The sequence below is a fragment of the Aythya ferina genome (assembly GCF_964211825.1).
Source record: "Aythya ferina genome assembly, chromosome: 7".
In the NCBI taxonomy this organism is placed as follows: Eukaryota; Metazoa; Chordata; class Aves; order Anseriformes; family Anatidae; genus Aythya; species Aythya ferina.
In genome coordinates, this window is record NC_140302.1 from 10,234,028 (window position 1) to 10,257,873 (window position 23,846).

Genomic DNA, 23,846 nt, shown 5'->3' on the forward strand with positions numbered 1-23,846 from the left:
CATCTGAAATTACAGTAAACATGAATTACATCAAGGGGATGCAAAGAGCTGGTGTCATAGCCAAGCGCTTCCCTGGATTTTCGTAACAAGCAGGTTGAAGCCAGACCTGTACCCCTAAGAAAACTGCGAGAATCAAGACAAAACAAGCTAAGCCGAGCATTTGAGCAGCACCTATCGATTTTCTCTGCCTCAGGACCTGCTGGTTCGTGCCAGAAGGATGCCAGCAGTGCCAGCCGATGGCGCTGCTATCCTGGCAGCCTCCCCCAGGCCCCTCTGACCTGTACCTCTGCACGCCTGGACCTGGGCGACCTGATCAGGACAGACAGAGCCAACAGCACACCCAGCAAAGCCCAAGGCTTGCCTCAGCTCCTACATTCGTTGCGCTGCAGTGGCCTGACCTCCTCCCAGGCCCGTGGGTCTGGACCCTTTACAGCTCCGCAGTGTAATTCTCCAGCATTGACTCTTCCCAGTTTTGCACACAATGATGATAACGACTCAGAGCTTTCATCTGGCTTCGCAAATGGACCGTCACGAAGCAGCTCCTTGAATATTTTAAATCACAAAGATACTAAGCTTGGGTTAAAGGCACTGCAGCAGATAGAGCCAGTAACACTTTCCCATCTTGATTTCTCCTTCCTCTCATTTCATTCCTCTTGTACAGCTGCTGCAGGGATGCTGACTGCAGTTGGCAGTATAACCTTACTTATGATGTGCTTGGGAACAGATGTTTCCTTTGCATCTACCCCTCCTCTCCTACCTGCCTTTGGAGCAGAATAATGAGACATGCTGCAGCTCCTGTTCTGAGCGTGGTTGTTAAGCAGCTAGGGAAAATGTTGCTGGCGTGGCAAACTGGGCATCGCTGAATTACTACGAAACACACTGATGGGAAAATAGATCTGCTTTGAAGGGGAAAAATGGCCTGGTTTCAGTCAAGAGCTCTTTCCTGTTAACCAGCCCAGCCCGTCAGCACGCTGTTAGCGCACACAGCAATTTGTGGGCTGCACAGAGGGCAGCACTTTGTGCCTGGAAGCTGTCACATCCCTCCCCTGGCGGACTGAAGCCAGAATCTACCTAAGGACCATGCACACGATGAAGAATTTATGAGCTGTGATTATTGGGGATTTGTTTGTTCTTATTTCCTGCTCCTATTTAGAGCAACACAGCAAAATACCACAGACATGAGGTTTTCCTGCAGTTTCCCCTGTGCAGAATGCTGATTAAAACCCCGCAGCTCACAGGGAGAAAGTTGTGCCGGATCCTTCCTGTACGCCTGCTCTTGACAGGCAGAGCATTGCTTTCCAGAGACACCAGGTAATTGCTTTGCTCTGAAGTTTATTTTGCATGCCATGGAAAACGACTGCATCAGAGGGAGGGAGAGGCTGGCTGGCACAAGCACCTAGGTATCAAGCCAGAGTGCACAAACTTTGGGGAAATATCTCCTACCTCCACCTCTGCTGTCTCAGCAAATCAATTACCTGTCGTAGCACCTTTTGGGCAATTTTATGAGGTTCTGTGATATAGGAGATTTCATTTCCTTAGGTGAAGGGTCTCCCACTAGGAGCTGCCTTAGCAGAACGTCCGGGGTGCTCCTTGACAGAAGCAAGCAGGGAACAGGGGGCTCCCGGCTCCTCACCGAAATCACCCAGCCAGGACACTCGAGAGGCCCGTCAGCAGCAGAACACAGCCCTTCCCGTTCCCAGCACGCTGGGATTACTGTTGTGGGATTGCTGCCAGGGAAGGCTGCTCCATGATGACGCAGCATGTAGCAGCAGAGGCCTTTGCTAACCCTCACCCACCAAAGACAGATGCCTCTGCCCCAGCTCCCAGCACCCTCTGGCCCAGGCCTGCGCGTGGAGGCTGCCCGCAGCTCCTGTGTCCCCAGGAGCAGCCAGGAGGGCAGGAAGGGATGCTCCAAGAGCCAGCTTTAAATGCCAGTGAAGCAAGCAACTCACTGGAAGATTTCATCCCCGCTCCCAGTCCTGTGACACAGACTCAGCACAAAGAAGGGTGCATTTGCAGGACGCAGACTCTGTTAAGATGCCTGGCTCTCTCCCCCCACCTGCTGTGATCTCTGTCTGTGTTTTCCACGTGCCTCCTAGCTCCGTGCGCCTCCCCAGCACCCTGCAAGGGAAGGGCAGCTCTGAAAACTACAACTGACTTGTTAAATGCCATACATGCACACGCATTACAGAGAGGCTTTAGCCACAAGCCCATCCTTCCTCTCTGCATCTAAAACACGAGCTGAATAGAGTAAGTCTGGCTGTATCCTAGACAACGGCGTCAGTGGACTAAGGCTGCAGGCAGGAAAAGGCAAGGGGAGAGGAGGAATAACTCAGACCTGTACCTGACATTATTTTTGGTCATCTCTCCTTGGCCTAAATCCTTATCCAGTGTCTAATCAGTCTGGGAACATTTCTTTATTGGGTCTTATAGCTGGCTTTCATGCAAGCTGCCAAGAACACCGGGCAGTGTGTCTCGGTTAAAGAGATTATCAATAAATACAAGTGCCTTGGTCTGCTCTTCCAGAAAAAGAAAAAGAAAAAGAAAAAAAGAAAGAAAAAAAGAAAGAAAAAAAGAAAGAAAAAAAGAAAGAAAAAAAGAAAGAAAAAAAAGAAAGAAAAAAAGAAAGAAAAAAAGAAAGAAAAGTTGGTACTTCTTTGTGGCTAGTCAGAAGCAAAAGTGAGAACCTCCGAAACTAATTCCAAACAAAACCCTAAAAACTTACTCTTATAACCTCATTATTCAGGGAACATAAATCGCCCTTTTTCCTTATCCCCACATCAAACCTCAGGCCACAAAGCTTATTTTGGATGTGTTTTTTTTTTTTTTTTTGTTTGTTTGTTTGTTTGTTTGTTTCTCTACTATAGACTGCAGCTACAGTTTCCAAATATTCTGTTATCCATGAAACCAAAATTGGATCTTTTCTTATGAAAATCCACTTCTATGACTTCTTTAGATAAGCACAGAGTTTAAGAAAAAATCTAAGGTATAGAATAGAATCAAAGGAACAGAATCACTGCTTTGGAGTAGTCATTATAAGAGAGGAACTCAGAGATCCAAATGCAGGATGACTTCTTAAATACAAACTTCAATTTAAAGCATCCTCATCCCACACTCTCACGTGCCTAAAACCATTGTCTGAAACCACGTTCACTTCATGCACGAAAAACCACAACAATGCCACCTTTTCCTACCGAAGCTGCATTTAAAAGCATCTGTGCAATTAACAGGAACAACATAAGCCTGTCATGATTTTTGCAGATTGCTTCACTACCTTCTCCCAGAATGAAGAGTAGGTCTTAGGTGACGCAGCAAAGGACATCTAGGACATCTAAATGTTAGTCCTTGACGGCAGTAAAAGACTCCCTGATTTTGCTTCACTGTTCACTTAGACACATTTTTTTTTATACTCAAGTGTTATCGAGGACTTCTGCTAAGGCAGAAATACATTTTCATGCCAACAAACAACAAGCCTTGTAACACGTGGTGGAGTCAGCGGTATCTATGCATCAGAGACATGCATCCAGACACTGGTGTCACTGTTTTCTAGGCACACTTAAACAGCAGCGAAGACCATGGGTCATTTAAGAACAAGAAAGGCTTCTGATTTGTAATATCATTCAGTTTCTGTGAATTCTGCAATCAGGGAAAAAGGGATCATCTGTGGCATGCATCTCAGCTGCAAGAGAAGCACCTGATTCCACAAGGGCTGCTGAGCTCTCAGGAGAGATGCGAATTGTTTCTTGTGGCGCAGTACCGAGAGCGTTTGCACATTTTACAGCCAGCTAGCGTTTGGGAACGGGTGCGTTTTCTAAGAGAGGAGTTACACGTCCCTCCTCCCATCACCTGTTTGAAGCGTAAATTGATTTCCAGTTGGATTCCTAACTACAATCGAAAGCTTCACTGAGGCTACACAAACATCACATTCATTTTAAGGTGATTACTGGAGAAACCGGCAAACGAGGGAAGTCCTCAGGCCACTGTATGCCTCTTCTAAAGTACTTGTGAAGCAAAAGAACACCCTAGGATACGGAACTAACAAGCCAACATCACTCTTCATTTGGAAGGAAGAACTGAGAAAAATCCCGGAGTACTCTCCAGACCAGCTCTTTCTAGCTGGCATGGCAGAGGAGCTAAGGGTCCCCGGGGTCATTTTACAGATGCACAGTGTAACAGTAAGTGGGTGGACAGAAGCCTCCATAAAGAAAAAGTGGCAGAAACAAAAGGCAACTGCTCATCTCTTTCTAGAACCATTAGAGCAGCCACACTCTTTCTCTCCTTTGGTTCTTTTAGGTGACGGGCTATAACTTTTTTCCCAGATGCATGTTTCATCGTTTAACATTGAATATTCACTTATGCCTTTTTTTTTTTCTTCTTCTTTTTTTTTTTTTTTTTCCCAGTAACTGGGTGCTGGATGAGTTTTATTCTGTTTTCTAAAAGCATACCAATTAAGGAGGCTCTAGCCTTTTTTTCCTCACATACCTAAACTCCAAACACGCTGAATCTAGATTAAGGTAAGTGTTACTGCTCCTTTAATGATCAGCAATTTATTACTGCATTGCAGGTGGCCTAAAATCTCATGCTAAGAGCTGCCACTAACCTGGAGTTAAGCAGGAGGTGTATTATTGGATTACAGAGTAGATGCAATGGATAGCTGTAACAGAAAGGAAACAATCTGAACTTTCTGTTCAAATTCAATTATTATTATTTTGAGGAGCGAGGCAGGCAGTAGGCCTTTAGGCATCAGGCCACTTGAAGCTGCCAAACAGAAGAAACGCTAACAGATTCACCGAAACACATTCAGACAGGAGGAAGTTCTACATGGGGAAAATAAAGGCAGCACTCAGAATGGCCTGAGCAGGGAAATAGCCCCCCTGTCCTCCTAAACAGCCATTCCAGCCCAGGTGAAATCAAACCCACATCACATCTGAGAAGCTTTTAATTTGGGCAGCCCAGCTCTGCCACTGTCAGCGTGAGGATCAGCGTTCCTGGTAGCTCACTGGCCTCTTCCCACCTGGAAGGAAGGACTGATCACTTTGGGGTGTTATTTGCCTTTTTTTTTTTTTTTTTTTTTTTTTTTCCTGTGCTGTTTTTCCATAGGAAGACCACTTGCAGGCTTACCTAAACAAGTGTTGCTGCCTCTGCCCTCCCAGCCAAGGATGCAATTCGGCGTCACCCCAGCGTCTGCCAGCAGCCCGGCTCGCTAGCAGCGAGGCAGCGCTCAGAGCAGCCTGCTGTGACAGGGCGGTGTGCGCTGCACCTACAAGCCTTAACGCCGTAATGAAGCAGGAGACAGGAAGATACTTGGTCCTACTGCTCAGTTAGGGAAAAAAACAGGTTTTAGCTCAATGTCTGGACCCACATTCAATGTTTGTCCATCCTTACCTGCAGGTGCCAGGCACTTATTAAACTTCGCCCAAATTCTATGTCATTTTCAATTGCACAATGATCTTTAGTCATCCGCTGCCCCTGATGAACTGCGCACAAATTCAGCTGTGGTTTGTAAGTGGTAGCTTTGTGACAGCAGTTCCTTGCTCAACTTTCTTTTTGACTGCTCACCTGACAAGCTCCACTTAGCTAAGGGATAGGGAAATAAGGCAACGTTTTCATACAAGCACATTCATCTGTCATTTAGAAGTCCTGCCACGTGGGCAGACTTGTAGCTGAGTACCAGCACTGAAGTCAAATTATACCTCGTGCTGCTCCAGGCAAGCTTGAAGAGTCAGCCTTGCTTAGAGAGGACGGGAAAGACAAATACCCTGCAGCGCTAGCCCAGGTCCAGGCACAACTGCAGAAGTTTGTGGAGCCTCCTCAACCTTTCCAGGCAAGAAGCACCTCGCTGCCTGGTGAGTGTCACCTCCCTGGGGCTGCAGGGGTGCCAGTGTGCTCTGAGATAGGAGGCTGAGCAGTAAATTGCACGCAATGCAGGTGTGCCATTTGCACATCAACTCGGAGTCCCTGGTTGTAATCCTGCATCAACTGATGGTTTGCAAAGCAGCAATAATTCCCTGAGTTATGCCAAGATATTTAAGAGGAGAACCCTGTTACAAAAATCTCCCCTCTCGCTTCCCTGCGAGAGCTGACAGCAAGCACCAAGGTGTCATTGCTTGTGACGGCACTTCCAGAAGATTTAAAATTGGATGTAGCTCCTGCAGCAGAGGAGAAACTGGATTTGGCTAAAGAATACTGAGCGTGCGACCCAGTGTACCATTTTCCTTTCTAATTTCTAGGAACATAAGAGAAACAAAGCAAAGAAAGAAAAAAGAAAATCCCTAGCCATCATCAGTGTATTATCTGGTACAAAGGCAAAACAAAGCACAGATTATCCAGGAATGTGAACAAAATGCTCCAGAGAGGGACAAAACCCAGCTGCCTGTTGTATCCTCCCAGGCACGACTTCGCCGCAGACCGGCTTGGTGCCGATGCATCCTCTGCGGGCAATCAATCAGCAGCTCCACTCCCACCTCCGCCAGGATCGGCCGTGCTCTGCGGTATCTGTCATCCCCAGCAATGAATGAGAAGAAGCCTCAGGAAAAAATCACTTGGGGGCATGGATGCTCAGGATGTAATGGACCTGACAGCAAGCAGCTGCACAGGCTGGAGCCGTGTATTTTAATAGCACGTAAAACATTGGCATATCATCTGGGATTCCTCATCAGGCACTTTACCAGCCAGCATTTCATTGAGCAAGAGAAAAGGGCAAAAATAACAATTTAAGAAAAACAACAACCAGAAGTCCAGAAAGAAATGAGCCTAGAATGAAATCCACTGCACAGACTTTAGGATGCCTCTACAATATTGCCCAGTGTTGTCACTTGTCCTCCTGCTGGGCAGTTTAACATCATTCTTCACCTGCAGCAGCTGGTAAGCATGCTCAGAAGGCTTCGTGAAGGATGGAAACGCTTCTGCTCTCACCCTGTGGGGTCTAGGAAGACGCCCGGAGTTTTCCAGCCTACTTATGTGCAGGAGCAGGAATTGCACAGTGCTGTCTGAGAGTCAGGGGGAGGCTGGGGGACAGCTAGTGCCCACCAGAACCCTGGCAGGGCGTATCTCTGTCACAGCTCAGCTTTATAGATTGATTATTTTTTGCAAAGATAAAAGGAACGGTGATGGGAAAAGCATGGGGAATAACAAGAGGGAAAGGAAAGGGGGGTTGAAACTAATCTCGCTTGCGCTTACACTCCTGAGTCTGCCATGAAGGGGATGGGGAAGGTGAGAATGGTGAAGTAGATGAGAGAAAATCTGTTCAGGAGTAATGCTCTTGAAATTTGTTCCCTTCAGGCTATTTGGTGATGCTTAAGAACAGAGAGAACGTGCACACAAACCAGGAACTGTAACTCAGAATTAAGGTGCTCTGTTGTAGAGCAGGACGTTCGGCAGTGATTAACCAGGCAGAAATGAGGTCTGTCCACAGCCCACCTGGGGCAGGGCAAGGTTTGAAGGGAGAAAACTGCTGGATTTTTCAGATTCACAGCAGCTCCGATTCTCCCAAGCACCTTGCCTTGCACACTCACCCAGGGGTTTAGAGTCAGCAAGGAATGAACAGGCCTGGTGCTAAGAGGGTTGGTATTCACAGTGCCTTTGCAGAGCTGTAAATGACTGGGGAAAAACACAGAAGAAAACCAGAAGTTAATTGTAAACTGATTTCTTTTTTAAATAACCAGGACTCACAGCAGTTATGGAATTACGTTTTCCCAAGTGATAGTCACCCAGCTAGAGCCTTGAAGGAGGCGGGCACTAACATCTCACGACCTATGAAGCCAGGCAGCTAATGTCTCTGACACACATTAGCCGAATAGCACGAATGCAGACCTAATCCAAAGGCACAGATATTGCTGGGAGTCTTTCCATGGTTTCTGCTGATTTGGGAACAGACTTCTGATTAACATAAGCTCCCAATCCTGCAATTACACTTTGGCAGAGGTCTGTCTCTACAGAGCCAATGCCAATCCTGCTGCAGCGCTCCTGGGTAGGGTTTCAGGACAGTTCTGAGTGGGAGTTTATGACTGAGACAGACCTTTATCGTGACCAGCAGATTAGTAAAAATTTTGAGAGGAAGCAGAAGGGATCCATGTCTCAGGCCCCCTTGCCTGTCCATCGACAGGACGCTGTGCTGCTCCATCAGGGTGCTGGCAACGAGTTCAGAATGGAATTCTCCATTTCATTAAGCATGCAGCACCCTTACAACTGGCAACAAAACTGGAAGGTTCCTTTAATTTAAGCCTGTTCTGTGATTAATGCCTCCACTCCCTGTCCGTGATGCTGACTTCAACTGGCAGTGCACACAGCAGCATCCCACAGCAGGAGATTCTCAAGTACTTTTCCCCTTCCTCATCTTCCTCACGGTCACTACTATTGAACTGAATTCGAGCTGTGAATGGCACACATCCATTTCAAAGCATCCTGTCCTAAGAGCAACTTACGCTTTGGAAAGAAGCCTTGAGTCAAGAAATGCTCAAAGATCATCCAAGAGAGAAAGTAACATGTCCTGAAGAAAGCTCTGTGGAGACAATGCCTGAATCCTAGAGTTCTGAAAAACTGAGTTTTTAATACTTTTTTTTGCATACGTCCATCTCTAGATGCATGGAATAATGCTTGTGGCATTACTTCTAATTGCCAAATATGCAACGCTGAGGACAGGAGAGCATTTCCCCCATCCCTCTTTGCTCCCCCCATACAGAGCATCTCTAGAGGCCCCAGATGTGCCACTCCAGGTGAGACTTAGCTCCACAGCAGGCCCTTGCCATAAGGTTTCTCTGGTATTAAGACCCAAACTGCCCAGAACAGAGCTGTTATGAGCCAGCGTTCCTTACCCGCCACTTCTCATTGATACACAGCGAATTAATGCCATCAACATGCAACTTACAACTGACTAGTAGGTAACGCCAGTTATTCCCTCTCAGGCCTCTTTCAGACATGATTTCTAGGCCACCAGTAGAAGTGATACAATCGTTAGGACTCTGCCTGAAAGTCATCCCTCTGAAAAGCTTCCCTACATTTTGGGATCTTTCCCATCCATTTCTGGCCACACTTCTCTTTTGATCTGCAGCACTGGCACCAGCTGTCGGAAGATAATTCTTCTCTACAAACACAGACGCTGGCTACTTCAGCAGCTTTCCTTTGAGGGACGCTCACTCTGTCTGTGCCTTTTAGCCAGGCTGACATTCCCAGACTGCCTCTAGACTTGTTTTCATTTGCTTAATTACAAGACTTGCCTCCATTTACAGCATGGCTTTAGGAGAACACAGAGCCAGAGGAAAAAAAATAAAGTGGACTGCAGCTGTGAGAGCTCTCCCATTGACCACCAGGAAGTCTCATCCCTCCATCGCATCTCCCTGGCAGGCACTTATCCCTCCTGCTCCTTTAGTCCTCTGTATGGCGACCCTGGCAGCAACACCGCCAATTAGTGGAGATTACCACAGCACTTTTTCCTCATAGGATTCAGGGAAGGAAGGAGAAAAAAAAGGAAGAAAACATCTATCAGCCAAGGGTTAGCAGCCAGCCTGCACTTTCTTTTCCGTATCTCCTGTGCACCATAAATAGCTATCTGTACTTATGTTCTGCTGCTCGGCAACAACTTACAGCTTTCATCTGTCTTGCAGCACTGCTGAGTGTCACTTAGTGCCTCCGTCCCATTCTCCAGATGAGACACCCAAATCCCCATTTTAAAAGCTCCGATCACCCTTCTCCCTTGTCTTGACAACCATCTCGTTGCCCCCCCACCCCGTGCATTGTGAATACGCCTATCTGCCTTCTTTTCACAGCTCTTAAGACAAGTCCTTGACAAATTAATCAGTGACTTGTCCTTTCTGCACAAGTGACTGTCAACAAAGCAGATGGTGCTGTCCCTTACAATGCTTTGTGTCTTACATCTCTCTTGGAGTCCGTGTCCTCCAGTTTCCTGACAGGGGCTGCTGCATGGCTAATTAAAAACAAACAAACAAACAAACAAACAAAAAATTTTAAATACTCAAGATAACAGACAGTTGCCATAGGACATTCCTCACCTGGTCACAAAGACAACTGTACTCCAATTGAAAGAAGCACGTGAATGAAGAGAAATGCATCAAGAACTCAGTCCTCCTGCAAAAGCCTGAGGACAACTAACAGTCTCTTGGCACAGGGGAACTGTCAGATTATAAACAACTCTGGGAAACTGGATTCACAGAAACTAGCATGTGCCTATGACCCCCACTCCAGCAGGTGTGAACTGTACCATGAGGAAACTGCCACCCTTCCCTGAAATGGCCTTCAGTTTTCTAACTAAGCCTCTGAAATCTGGAGGCCATAAAGCTTAATCACCCAAAGTGCCTCACGGCTACCAGGAATTTGCCAGCTCACCAGGAAGCCCTGACCTCGCTGCTGCCCACTGCATTCCTAAACAAAATGAGAACGGACCAGTGAGCCCCAAACCTCCCACCAGCTAACTTTCCCTTCCCCAAAGCACTGCTTGTTCTAATGCGCCCTGAACTCTGGTTTCCAGGGGTTTACCTTTGAAATTGGAATGAGTCATTGACACATACACTGAGAAGAACCAATCCAGTTGGAAACAACAAACAAAAACCATGTACCCCATCTACCACTCTCTCCCCCTGAAATTATCTGCCCTTTCATAACACAGCTGCATTTCAATGGGAACTGTTGGAAAAATAAATGAAGAACGACCGTGAAGTAGAACACCTACTCTGAATCCACACATCCAGCCTCCAGAGCCCCGCAGAGGGACCTCATCTGAACAACACTCCATCGAGACCACCCACCCTACATCAGACAAGGCCAGCTTACTGCTGGTATCAGACATCAGAGCCATCAAAAGAAGCGTGTAGGAAGGACTCATTACTAATGCTCGTGGCTTAGACTGATGAATCAATATCTACGATACAATCAGTGTCATCCATGAATGAGATTTCTGCTGTGGCATGCATCTACAAGAAGCTGTAAAATGGCACAATGAACTCAGCGTGTCACTGAACACCTACAGCACTCTGCTGAGTGGGCAAGGAAGAGTGGAAGAGGCTTCAGTATTTCTTCCATGTGACCTTGAATGCAAGGGGAAACATCCTTTGGGTAAAGCATACATTCCTCTATCGTTATGATTTTGCTACAGCATTGCTGCATATATATAAAGAGTTCCAGCCATCTTTCCCCACCATGGGGGAAAGCATTTCCATGCCTCATGGTCCTGAAGGACACTGACATACCCATACAGGGCGAACTGAGAGCCATCTGCTGCTGCAATGACCACAGTGCTCTGGCTCATCTCCAGAGACAGAACCAGGCCAAGGCTTTTTGGTTACATAAGTGGAACTAAACTTTTGGATGGCAAAGCTGTGACAGTCAGAGACAGCCACAGTCAGGTAGAGCTGCTCCTGCCATTGAAGAACGGAGATGTGCAATGGTGAGGCCTGCTTACAGAAAGGAGATACTTCTCTCCTCCTAACATACACCAGCTCATGCAGCCTCAAACGCTCCATCTCCTGCTCTAGTAGCTGTGACCGGCCTTCCTGTACGGGGCTCTGTGCTGTGGGCTTTTTCCTTCTAGCAACACGCTGCCCAAGCTGGCAGTTGGTTTTGGCTGTGCATATGGCCAGCTCCCCTGACACCACTCATGCTCTGGAGCTGAGAGCAGCATTCACATGGAAAGCGCTGCTGTGCATGGGAAGTAGACCATTCCTCCTCTGCCCCCCGTTCTTCCCACACGCACATCTTCATGTTGTATGTGATAGCATCAAGGCTCTCAGATACAAGTCAGCTTCCATTTCACTCTTTCAGCAGTTTCCTGCAGTTCAAGAGGTCTGGAGTCAGCCACAGTGCCAGACAGGGACAAATGCAAATGCCTAGGGCCAGACCCGCTTGGATTTCAGCATAAATATAAATCACCTCTGATTCTGTTTTTATTTGCTGCCTTAAGCTAGTCATTAACACACTGAAAACAATCTGGGTGCAATCATTTTCTTCTGATCCAGCTCCTTTCCCCTGTAATCAGCACTCCAGGAGAACATATGGCCTTCTTCTGTCACTTGGCTCCTGATTCACACCAGCGTAAATCTACTGGAGTCAACACAACTCTCCAGGAGCTGCATGGGGTTTTGTTGCATGAGAGCAGCTGCTGAAATCCAATGAGCCCCTGTGCCATGAAGAGGGTGTAGGTGGGAACGCCCCAGCCCTGGGCACAGCCCCTCCGCCCCAGCCCACTTGCCCCACACAGAGCCCACCTCTGTGTGCAGGAGCTGCGGTTCTCAAGTGGCCACCAAGTGCTTCAGAAAGCTGAACAACGCATCTAGCTCGGCTGAAAGAACTTCAAGAGGCCCCTTTTCAATTCTCAAGTGCTGAGCACGCATATGCTGGGGGATGGAAGGTCAGACATTTCTCAGGGTGTGTTACACAGGGAAGAAGTCATCAAGAGACCAACAGAGGTATGCAAGAGAAGCGCACTGTGGGTTTAAATGCAGGTTTGTCAGCACTGTACTGGAGCACAGCTTCCCCATCTAGTATTCGTTATTAGTGTTAATTCAAGTTCCAGCTGCACAGGCAGTTGGTTCAAATAGTCTGTGCCTGGGATTTCTGCCAAGCTCCTCCTTCAGAGGCAATTCCTACTCTGCTTCCCTGGTTACACCAAGCTTGTTTTACACATCTCCTACTGCCAGAAGATCTAAGCCAGTTAACAAAAAACAAAACCAAAAAGCCAACGAGTGCACCACCTTTCCTTTTTAATCTCTATTTCCCATGCTACCATCAGTACTGTTTTAAAAGCATTTCATTTAGAGTTCTCTCCTGTCAAACTTTCTAGAGAAAAACTTGTATGCAGTATTCTGACATTCATACCACGTTGTGAAGATGCAACAGTGGAGACACAATACCTCTATACTTCTGAATCATAGAATAAGAAAATGGTTTGGGTTGGAAGGGACCTTAAAGCCCATCCAGTTCCAACCCCCTGCCATGGGCAGGGACACCTCCCACCAGACCAGGTTGCCCAAGGCCCCATCCAGCCTGGCCTTGAACGTGTGTGTGTGTGGGTGTGTGTGTGTGTGGGTGGGTGTGCGCGCGCGCTTCCTTCATATTTCTCCATAAATCACAGAACTCTGCAGCTGATCCCTATTACTTTCTCATTACTGATTCTCAGATTTATAAGCCTTCCTGGGTAAAAAGAAATCTTTCTCTCCAGAACCACTTCTGTCTAATTAGTTGAGGGAGTGCATGAGATCCGAAACCCACTGAAACTGATGGGAGAATGACTTTTGTTGTTTTGTTTTTAGAAAAAAAAAAAAAACACAGCAGAATGATGAGTTTTGTGGAAACATTAGGAAAGGGTGAGCCAGAACAGGACATATTCAGGCTCACTCATGAAAATCTGCACTTGGGTCATTTCACCTGATCCTCACAGGTCTGTAAGCTCCGTTTGAGGAATGTGTGCATAGTGTATCCTGAGGCTGTTCTGCCTATGCACTTATCTAAGGGAAACTGAGAACTAACTTCACTGCTGCATGAGTTACCAGATCTTACAGCCAGACCAGCACGTGTAATCATCACCACTTGCTCTGCTCATCTCCTCGGACAGCAGAAGGGGTCAGAAACAGCTCTCAGCATCCTCTTGCCAGCAGCAGCACAGGCCTAGGGAGTCACCACTAGCTGCGAGCCCTGGGCTGTGCTGAGGGTGGATCATGGACACTGAACACAACCCAACAGACCCCATCCCCTTGGAAGAAATCAGGGCTTAGGAACCACCCCAAGAAGGCAGCTGCCAGTCTGACCAGATCTTCCTCCAGGCACATGGCCTTACTGTCCAGACCCAGCAGGAAATTACTCTTTACTGTAACCCTCAAAATGATGCAGGAGCCCAGGAGACCCACACAGCTCATCATACCTCCCCTCCTCATCAACCCACTTCTGTGGCTGCTGGCACTTCTCATCTTTGTGGGGGTCAGAAAGTGGAGAAACTTTAAGCCCAGTCTTACAGGCAGCGAGCCATTATTCGTGTCTGGGCTTCAGGGTTGGGCAGCCTATCTCTGCCCATCGCTGCCAAAAGAAGTGGCAAACAGGCAGCAAAAGTGGTGTGGGTGCTGTACATTAGCCAAAGACCAATGGAGCAGAGGGTATGTTTTTACCGAGGGCCATCAGGAACAGCTTCTTATTTAGAAAAGGTGCCACAGGGTCTTCACTAGCTGTGTGGGGCAGGAAGGACACCAATTTGCACAGCCTGAACCAAGTGGTCTCAAAGGCAAGAAGCAGACAAGGTTACAAATAGAGGTGTCTCAAAGCAATTTCCCAAGCCAGATGGCTGGCAGGTGTAAATCAGCAGAGGTCTTTGTAGTCAATCAATGCTCATTGACAGAAGCTGCAGAGCCAACTGCCTCTCCCACAAGATCCTGACTGCCACTTCTCCCTAGAGGAAAACCGGATTTGTAAATCCAAGTTATTGTGATAGAGATTTTGTAAACTGTGAACAAAAGCTGATTTACTAATCACCGCCTCCCTGCTGACCTTATTGAAATCTCCTCCAGGTGAAAATCATTTTTTCCTTTTTTTTTTTTTTTTTAATAGAATATTTAATTATCATCCATATTGATTTAAAAGCATCTCAAATTGTATTGATATTACCCAGAAAAGATACGAGACAGGCATGATCCCACCTGCAGGATGTACTCACACTGTGCAGCCATTTCTGACCAAGCAGTTTATCCCAAAGGACTTTTCCTCATGAAAGCAAGCCAAATGCTTGCTGGATCGCATGCATATATCCCAGGGGACACTTAGTTTCAAAATGACGCCTCTTGGGCTGTAATTACAGCGGTGGTAAGATGTTAATCCTCCCCTCTCCCCCAGACACATTACCTTCAGGGACTTGGAGATGAGCGTGGATGACAAGCTCTGGGTTGTGCATGCCTCCAGGGATGCAGCACAGAGCTGGAGGCACTCGCTTCCTCGGGCTCTGCTGCTCCTCTACGAGCAGACCCAGCCCAGTGCCCTCCATGTAGCCCCATCCCAGAGGAGCCACACAGGCACCTGTGGGGAGGCCACTGCTCCAGGGCCTCTGGGCACAGGTGGCACAAGTGCTCTGGGCACGGCCCCAGGCTCTGCAGCCAGGCAGGAAGGTGCCCTGGCCTTCTTCAGGTGATCTTAGTCAGAGAAGAGTGGTCTTTAACCCCAGGTAAGTTCTTTATTATGAACTATTTATTGTGCTTTTAATGCTACGCTGACCGTTCCAGGACCCGTACTTTCTGCCACATTAAGCAGGAAGCTGCTGTGTTAAGCCATAATAAAGACAAAAATACATAGATTTCCATATCTGAAAAAAATCTGTACTGGCATATATTTTCCTTCTCTCCCTTCGTTTGATGATCCTACACATTGGTCTTTACCTTCCTGACTGGATGCATTAACGTCAAATGGAAAAAAAATATCTCTAAAAAGGAAGACTTTGTCCCTAGTTAATGCGATGAATATTTAAAATCCACTTGGACCAAGTCAGCCCATTTAATTCCCACATAGCTGGATGTTTATTAGCTCGTCAGCTGAAAACCAGGCACAAGCTCTCAACCAAGGAGCCTGCTGATGAGTGCCTTGGAGATATTTTAAGTGAAAATGAGACCTGCTGTCCTTATGCATTTCTAGCTAAATATGCAATAGCTTAACTATTATAGGTAACCACAGAAGAATGTAAAGTTCCCTAGGATAAAAGTGAATCTTCTTCCGTATTAATAAGCAGTCAGGAAAGGAACTCTTTTCTCAGAAAATTATACAGTTACATATTGATACAGGAAGACTGGCTGCTTATCTAAATACAAGCATGATAAAAGCAGGGATCAAAACATTATATGTTTGTGGGAATAAGTAGAACATATTCTGAGGTGGGAGCATATCTATACTTGTAGATACCAGAAAACAAATGATGAAGCTTGTAAGTCTGCTGCTTTAGAATTACTGCTTGGGTAATTACCGTCTGTCAAAGGTCAGGTGAAGGGAAAATCACACAGAATCACGGAATTTCTAGGTTGGAAGAGACCTCAAGATCATCGAGTCCAACCTCTCACCTAACACTAACAGTCCCCACTAAACCATATCCCTAAGCTCTACATCTAAACGTCTTTTAAAGACCTCGAGGGATGGTGACTCCACCACTTCCCTGGGCAGCCTGTTCCAATGTCTAACAACCCTTTCGGTAAAGAAGTTCTTCCTAACATCCAACCTAAAACTCCCCTGGCACAACTTCAGCCAATTCCCCCTCGTCCTGTCACCAGGCACGTGGAAGAACAGACCAACTCCCACCTCGCTACAGCCTCCTTTGAGGTACCTGTAGAGGGCGATAAGGTTGCCCCTGAGCCTCCTTTTCTCCAGGCTGAACAAGCCCAGCTCCCTCAGCCGCTCCTCGTAGGACTTGTTCTCCAGGCCCCTCACCAGCTTCATCGCCCTTCTCTGCACCCGCTCAAACACCTCGATGTCCTTCTTGTAGCGAGGGGCCCAAAACTGAACACAGTACTCGAGGTGCGGCCTCACCAGAGCTGAGTACAGGGGGACGATCACCTCCCTAGCCCTGCTGGTCACACTGTTCCTGATACAAGCCAGGATGCCGCTGGCCTTCTTGGCCACCTAAGCACACTGCTGGCTCATATTCAGCCGACTATCCACCATCACTCCCAGGTCCTTCTCCACCAGGCAGCTCTCCAACCACTCATCTCTTAGTCTGTAGCTCTGCTTGGGGTTATTGCGCCCCAGGTGCAGGACCCGGCACTTGGCCTTGTTAAACTTCATGCAGTTGACCTCAGCCCATCGGTGCAGCCTATCCAGATCCTCCTGCAGAGCCTTCCTACCCTCAAGCAGATCGACACACGCACCTAACTTGGTGTCATCTGCAAACTTACTGAGGGTGCACTCAATGCCCTCATCCAGATCATCGATGAAGATACTAAAGAGGACCGGCCCCAGCACCGAGCCCTGGGGAATGCCAGTCCAAGCCAAGAGCAGCCAGTTTCTTGAGGAGAATGCTGTGGGAAATGGTGTCAAAAGCCTTGCTGAAGTCAAGGTAGACCACATCCACAGCCTTTCCCTCATCCACCCAGCGTGTCACTTGGTCATAGAAGGAGATCAGGTTCGTCAAGCAGGATCTGCCTTTCATAAACCCATGCTGACTAGGCCTGATTGCCTGCTTGCCCTGCAAGTGCTGCATGATGACTCTCAAGAGAATCTGCTCCATGAGCTTCCCTGGCACTGAGATCAAACTGACAGGCCTGTAGTTTCCCGGGTCTGCCCTCCGGCCCTTCTTGTAGATGGGCGTCACATTTGCTAGCCGCCAGTCAACTGGGACCTCCCCTGATAGCCAGGACTTCTGATAAATGATGGTAAGCAGCTTGGCCAGCTCCTCTGCCAGTTCTCTCAGTACCCTTGGGTGGACCCCATCCTGCCCCATCGACTTGCGCACATCCAAGTGCCGTAGCAAGTTGCCAACCATTTCCTCATGGATAGTGAGGGCCACATCCTGCTCCCCATCCCCTTCCACCAGCTCAGGGTACTGAGTATCCAGAGAACAACTGGTATTGCCGCTAAAGACTGAGGCAAAGAAGGCATTGAGCACCTCCGCCTTTTCCTCATCTCTTGTAACTAAGTTTCCCCCCGCATCCAGTAAAGGATGGAGATTCTCCTTAGTCCTCCTTTTTGTGTTGATGTATTTATCATAGAATCATAGAATATCCTGAGTTGGAAGGGACCCCTAAGGATCATCAAGTCCAACTCTTGACACCGCACAGGTCTACCCAAAAGTTCAGACCATGTGCCTAAGTGCACAGTCCAATCTCTTCTTAAATTCAGACAGGCTCGGTGCAGTGACCACTTCCCTGGGGAGCCTGTTCCAGTGTCCAACCACCCTCTCTGTGAAGAACCCCCTCCTGATGTCAAGCCTAAATTTCCCCTGCCTCAGCTTAACCCCGTTCCCGCGGGTCCTGTCACTGGTGTTAATGGAGAAAAGGTCTCCTGCCTCTCGACACCCCCTTACGAGGAAGTTGTAGACTGTGATGAGGTCTCCCCTCAGCCTCCTCTTCTCCAGGCTGAACAGGCCCAGTGACCTCAGCCGTTCTTCGTACGTCTTCCCCTCCAGGCCTTTCACCATCTTCGTAGCCCTCCTCTGGACACTCTCCAACAGTTTCATGTCCTTTTTATACTGTGGTGCCCAGAACTGCACACAGTACTCGAGGTGAAGCCGCACCAGCGCAGAGTAGAGCGGGACAATCACCTCCCTTGACCTACTAGCGATGCCGTGCTTGATGCACCCCAGGACACGGTTGGCCCTCCTGGCTGCCAGGGCACACTGCTGGCTCATATTCAACTTGCTGTCTACCACGACCCCCAGATCCCTCTCTTCTAGGCTGCTCTCCAGCGTCTCATCGCCCAGTCTGTACATGCAGCCAGGTTTTCCCCGTCCCAGGTGCAGGACCCGGCACTTGCTCTTATTGAACTTCATGCGGTTGGTGATCGCCCAGCTCTCCAACCTGTCCAGATCCCTCTGTAAGGCCTTTACGCCCTCATTTGAGTCCACAACTCCTCCAAGTTTGGTGTCATCAGCAAACTTGCTCAAAATACCCTCTATTCCTACATCCAGATCGTTTATAAAAATATTGAAAAGTACCGGCCCTAAAATGGAGCCTTGAGGGACCCCCGCCAGCCTGACACAGCCCCATTTACCATAACCCTTTGGGCCCTGCCCGTTAGCCAATTGCTCACCCATCGTATGATGTTTTTATTTAGCTGTATGGTGGACATTTTGTCCAGTAGGATCCTATGGGAAACCGTGTCAAAAGCCTTGCTGAAGTCCAAAAAAATCACATCAGCTGGTTTCCCTTGGTCCACCATACGGGTGATCTTATCATAAAAGGAAATCAGGTTAGTTAGGCAGGACCTACCCTTCACAAACCCATGCTGGCTGGGACCAATGACTGCTTTGTCCCCCAGGTGCGCCTCAATAAGTCCGAGAACCAACTTCTCCATGATTTTACCAGGCACTGACGTGAGACTGACAGGCCTGTAATTGCTAGGGTCTTCTTTCTGACCCTTCTTGAAAATCGGCACAACATTTGCCAGCTTCCAGTCTACCGGGACCTCTCCAAATTCCCAGGATCGTTGAAAAATAATTGAAAGAGGTTCCGCGATGACGTCTGCCAGCTCTTTCAGCACCCGGGGATGAATCCCATCCGGACCCATGGACTTGTAGGGATCCAGGTGGAGTAGCAAATCCCGCACACGTTTAGGGTCAGTTGGGAGTTTGTCATCCCCACCATCCCGGTCCTCCAGCTCAGGGCACCCTGGGTCCCGAAGCCCATCATCAGCATTGAAGACAGAGGCAAAGAAGGCGTTAAGCATCTCTGCTTTGCCTATGTCATCGTCTGTGAGGAGACCTTCCCTATCAAGGAGCGGCCCTATGTATTCTTTAGTTCTCCTTTTTCCATTTACATATCTAAAAAAAACCTTTTTATTTTCTCTCACAGACACAGCCAGCTTCAACTCTAGCTGTGCTTTGGCCACACGAACTTTCTCCCTACAAACACGAACAGCATCCCTGTATTCTTTCCATGACGCCTGGCCCTCCTTCCAGTAGCGAAACACTCTCTGTTTCCGCCTAATCTCCATTAGAACGTTCCTGGTCAGCCACGCCGGCCTTCTGCCCCGCCTGCCTGACTTGCGATATTTAGGAATTGCCTGATCTTGTGCTTCTAGGAGGCATCGCTTAAAGAGTGACCAGCACTGGTGGACATCGAGGCCTTCAAGAGCAGTTTCCCAGGGGACCTTGCTGACTAGTTCCCTGAGCAGCCTGAAGTCCGCTTTCCCCATATCTAAGGATGAGGTTTTGGTGGCACTTTTCCTTCTGTCACCATAAATTTTGAACTCAACCACTTCATGGTCGCTATGACCGAGGCGGCCACCAATCACCACATCTCCCACCAGACCCTCTCTGTTTTCTAGCAACAGGTCTAGGAGGGCACCTTTCCTAGTTGGCTCCATTAGCACCTGCACCAAGAAGTTATCATCTAGGTGCTTCATGAACCTCCTGGACTTGCTCGTGTCAGCTGTGTGGCACTCCCAGTTAACGTCCGGCAAGTTGAAGTCCCCCATAAGGACAAGGGGAGTTAATCTCGAGGCCTCTCTTAGTTCTGTAAAGAATAATTTATCAGCGCTATCGTCCTGGCCAGGCGGTCTGTAACAGACTCCCACAACGACATCCCCTGTATTCGTTCGTCCCTTGATCCTTACCCAGAGGCTCTCAACTTTGCCATCGCCGACCTGAAGTTCCACACAGTCCAGCCCCTGCTTCACATACATCGCCACCCCACCACCTCGCCTACCCTGCCTGTCCCTCCTGAAGAGCCTGTAACCATCTATCGCAACAATGTTTTATAAAAACATTTTTTGTTATCTTTAATAGCAGTAGCCAGATTGAGCTCCAGATGAGCTTTGGCCGTCCTAATTTTGTCCCTGCACAGCCTCGCAACATCCTTAAAGTCCTCCCTAGTGGCCTGCCCACTTTTCCAAAGATTATAAACCCTCTTTTTTCTCCTAAGCTCAAGCCACAATTCTCTGTTGAGCCAGGCCGGTCTTCTTCCCCACCAGCTCATCTTTGGGCATGAGGGGACAGACCGTTCCTGCGCCATTAAGATTTCCCTGTTGAAGAGCGCCCAGCCTTCCTGGACTCCTCTGCCCTTCAGAACCGCCTCCCAAGGGACTCTACCAAATATAACTGTCCATCTCGAGACTCCCCAAAGTAACTCACTCTGGACTTTGCAGAAGGGATTCCCAGTTCACGTGACAGCTGCGGAGTCAGGGACACTCTCACAGCTGAAGAGAACAGTTGCTAATTCTCACAGCCCTTCAGAGCTAATGAAGAATGAGAGTACTTCGGAGGGCTCCCCTTTGCCAGACAACTGCACTTTTTGTTTGTCACCGAATACCTAGCAACAATCCTGCTACCAATGACACCACCACTTCTCGAGCATCCCCTCTTCTGCCAGCAATTCCCTCACCTTCCCCACTTGACATAGGGAGCTGAAGTTCTCATACACTTTGCTAAATTACCACAAACAAATACTGCTGTAAATATTATTTTCATAGAATCATAGAATCATAGAATATCCTGAGTTGGAAGGGACCCTTAAGGATCATCAAGTCCAACTCTTGACACCGCACAGGTCTACCCAAAAGTTCAGACCATGTGCCTAAGTGCACAGTCCAATCTCTTCTTAAATTCAGACAGGCTCGGTGCAGTGACCACTTCCCTGGGGAGCCTGTTCCAGTGTGCAACCACCCTCTCTGTGAAGAACCCCCTCCTGATGTCAAGCCTAAATTTCCCCTGCCTCAGCTTAACCCTGTTCCCGCGGGTCCTGTCACTGGTGTTAATGGAGAAAAGGTCTCCTGCCTCTCGACACCCCCTTACGAGGAAGTTGTAGACTGTGATGAGGTCTCCCCTCAGCCTCCTCTTCTCCAGGCTGAACAGGCCCAGTGACCTCAGCCGTTCTTTGTACGTCTTCCCCTCCAGGCCTTTCACCATCTTCGTAGCCCTCCTCTGGACACTTTCCACTCTGGACACTTTTCAGGCCTTTCCTCTGTGCCCTCTTCCCAAAAAAGGAAAATGAAAATCAACTAACCATAATAAAAAAACGGTATCAACAACTAACCAAAATAATACAAGAAGAAAAAAAAAGATCTTTAACCCAACTTACTCTGAGGGAATTAACTAACATCCTTACTACCCTTCCTATCTTCCTCTAATTTTGGTTTAATTGAAGATCCAGCCATGAAATAGGACTAAAAAGCTGCTGTTATAGGCTTCATAGCTGGTGTGGTCAGTAAGTATTGGAGGTCACCTAAAGGAAAGTGTTCTCACTACCCAGACATGTACTTAGAGTCAAACATTACAGAATTTTCACAAAGCCATTTGAACTCAGGCACTTTTTTGGGGCAAAATCTTTTTTTACCCCCTCCCTTCATTCCTATGAGACGTCTATGTACTGAAGGATGCGTTCTCAGGACAAATCTCAGTAAGCACCTGGACAGTAAGACCAAGCTGTGACAGATGCGTGCAAATTCACACAGTCAGCAAGAGATCTCCAGAACGAACAGAGCCCCAAGCTCGCTCAGGATGCGGGGTGGGAGATGGGCCCTCTGACACCGCCACCATCTCCTCTCCTCTTCCTCGCCCCGGTGCTCGAGCGGCACTGCACGCAGCAGCTCCCACCAGCCAGCACGGGCCAGCTCTGCCCTCACGTCATGTAGCCATGCCCTCAGTGCAGGGCAGGGGAGCGAGACACTCAGCACGCTCCCCGAGTACGCAGCTCCTTGCATCAGGCCTGTTTTACAGCATAAAGATGTATTCCACTTTTTTTTTTTTTTTATTATTATTATTTATAAAAAAAACAAAAGAGTCAACATTTAAGGAGCAGCGATAGCTCTTCCAGGGCCTTTTAAGTTTATCACAGCACCGTGACGCTAATCTCTCTCGCTCTCATAATGAAAATAAATTACTTCCCTTGAAGGATCAATCTTTCGGGCCCAATTCCGCTTTCTCCCGCGCTGCTTCAGGCTGTTACCTCCAGCAGAGCACCTGCTGGCTTACACCTGCCAGCAGAGCCACCCCTCTCCTCTCACAGCACCGTGCGCATGGCACCGCTGGCGGCTGGGCGTGCAGCTGGCAGTTCTCGCCCTGCCATGGTCTGCTTGAACCTGCACGGCGTGCAGCTGCTGCTCAGGGAAGGCAGAAAGAAGAGGAGGACCCGGCCTGCTCGTGCAGCGTAACCAAGCAACGGGGAGAGCTGGCTATCTGTGCTCATCACACCCCGGGGAGGCGAGGCTCATGAATTAAGGGCCATTTTAACATTTATCGCGTCTCTTCTCATTTAAAGGTAAAAATAAGTTATTTCGATAAACTGCTTTGATCCCCAGAAAACGCCTTGTGACACGAAATCCTCTCCATCTGGCTCTCGGAGATTAGCACGGCGCACACCCGAGCGCCGCTCACCCCACCACCAGCTCCCAGACACCACCGCAAGGCCACGGGGCCCAGAGCTCCCTCCTGCCTCCACACAGGGCAGGACCGACAGGAGGCTGCTTTGGCACCCACAAGGACTCTGAGCTTAAAGGCCCCTAAGCAGTAATTAAAATGACAACGTATAATTTATGGCAGTCTGCTACGGGCTGCATTGCAGCTCCGTCGGAGACTGAAGCAGCAAAGAATTTCCACAGCGGGACCCAAACCTGCACGTCTCTCCCCATCCTCAAGAAGAGGCGCAAGCAAGAACACACATTGAAGTGCTAAACTCAACCTGAGCACTTGAGTGCCCAGCTCGAGTCACTCTGCCCTGTCCTCTCATCACAAACATCAGGACAGGGAGGAACTCGGGGAAGCGACAGCCTCACTCATCTTAGTGGCACCACCAGCAGATAATGTCAGATGTGCCATGATGTGACAGCATCAGGCCCTGAAACACTCGGATTAGTGCAATTATTCAGACATTACACTTAGCCTTTCCGTGAATCAACATATCATACACATTTTTACTTCTTTTCAATTCATCCTGCTTCAAGGCAGGCGCTAAACAAGGTGGTTGGTCTCTTAGCTCGCCTACCAGACTGTTCTACAAGCAGTGTGGTTTCTGTAGACCCCTCCAGTCATGGCAAGTCACACCAGCAAGGCAGTGTGAGAAGGCAGAGCAACCACACTGGCGCTGTAAGATCAGAGATCAAGATCCTTCAGTGGCCAGACACAGCTGCAGCAGATGGCAGCTGTATAAAACAGAGGTATTGATCCTTGAACTCGGTTGAAAGAGACAGGAATGACTACTGTTGAGCACATGTCCATACGTGCAGCC

The 23,846-nt window shown here is 48.3% G+C and overlaps 1 protein-coding gene and 1 long non-coding RNA gene across 2 annotated transcripts in view; one reads left to right on the plus strand and one right to left on the minus strand.

Moving 5' to 3' along the window:
• The window catches only part of LOC311439598 (uncharacterized protein), a gene marked incomplete at both ends in the record, with an annotated part of 94,256 nt that overhangs the window by 44,609 nt on the left and 25,801 nt on the right, over positions 1–23,846 (minus strand). The gene's annotated exons all lie outside the window — the stretch shown is intronic.
• Positions 3,773–5,727, plus strand: LOC311440106. Its single transcript, XR_014695213.1, has 3 exons — positions 3,773–3,936; positions 4,401–4,514; positions 5,101–5,727. It is a non-coding gene; the product is annotated as an uncharacterized lncRNA (long non-coding RNA).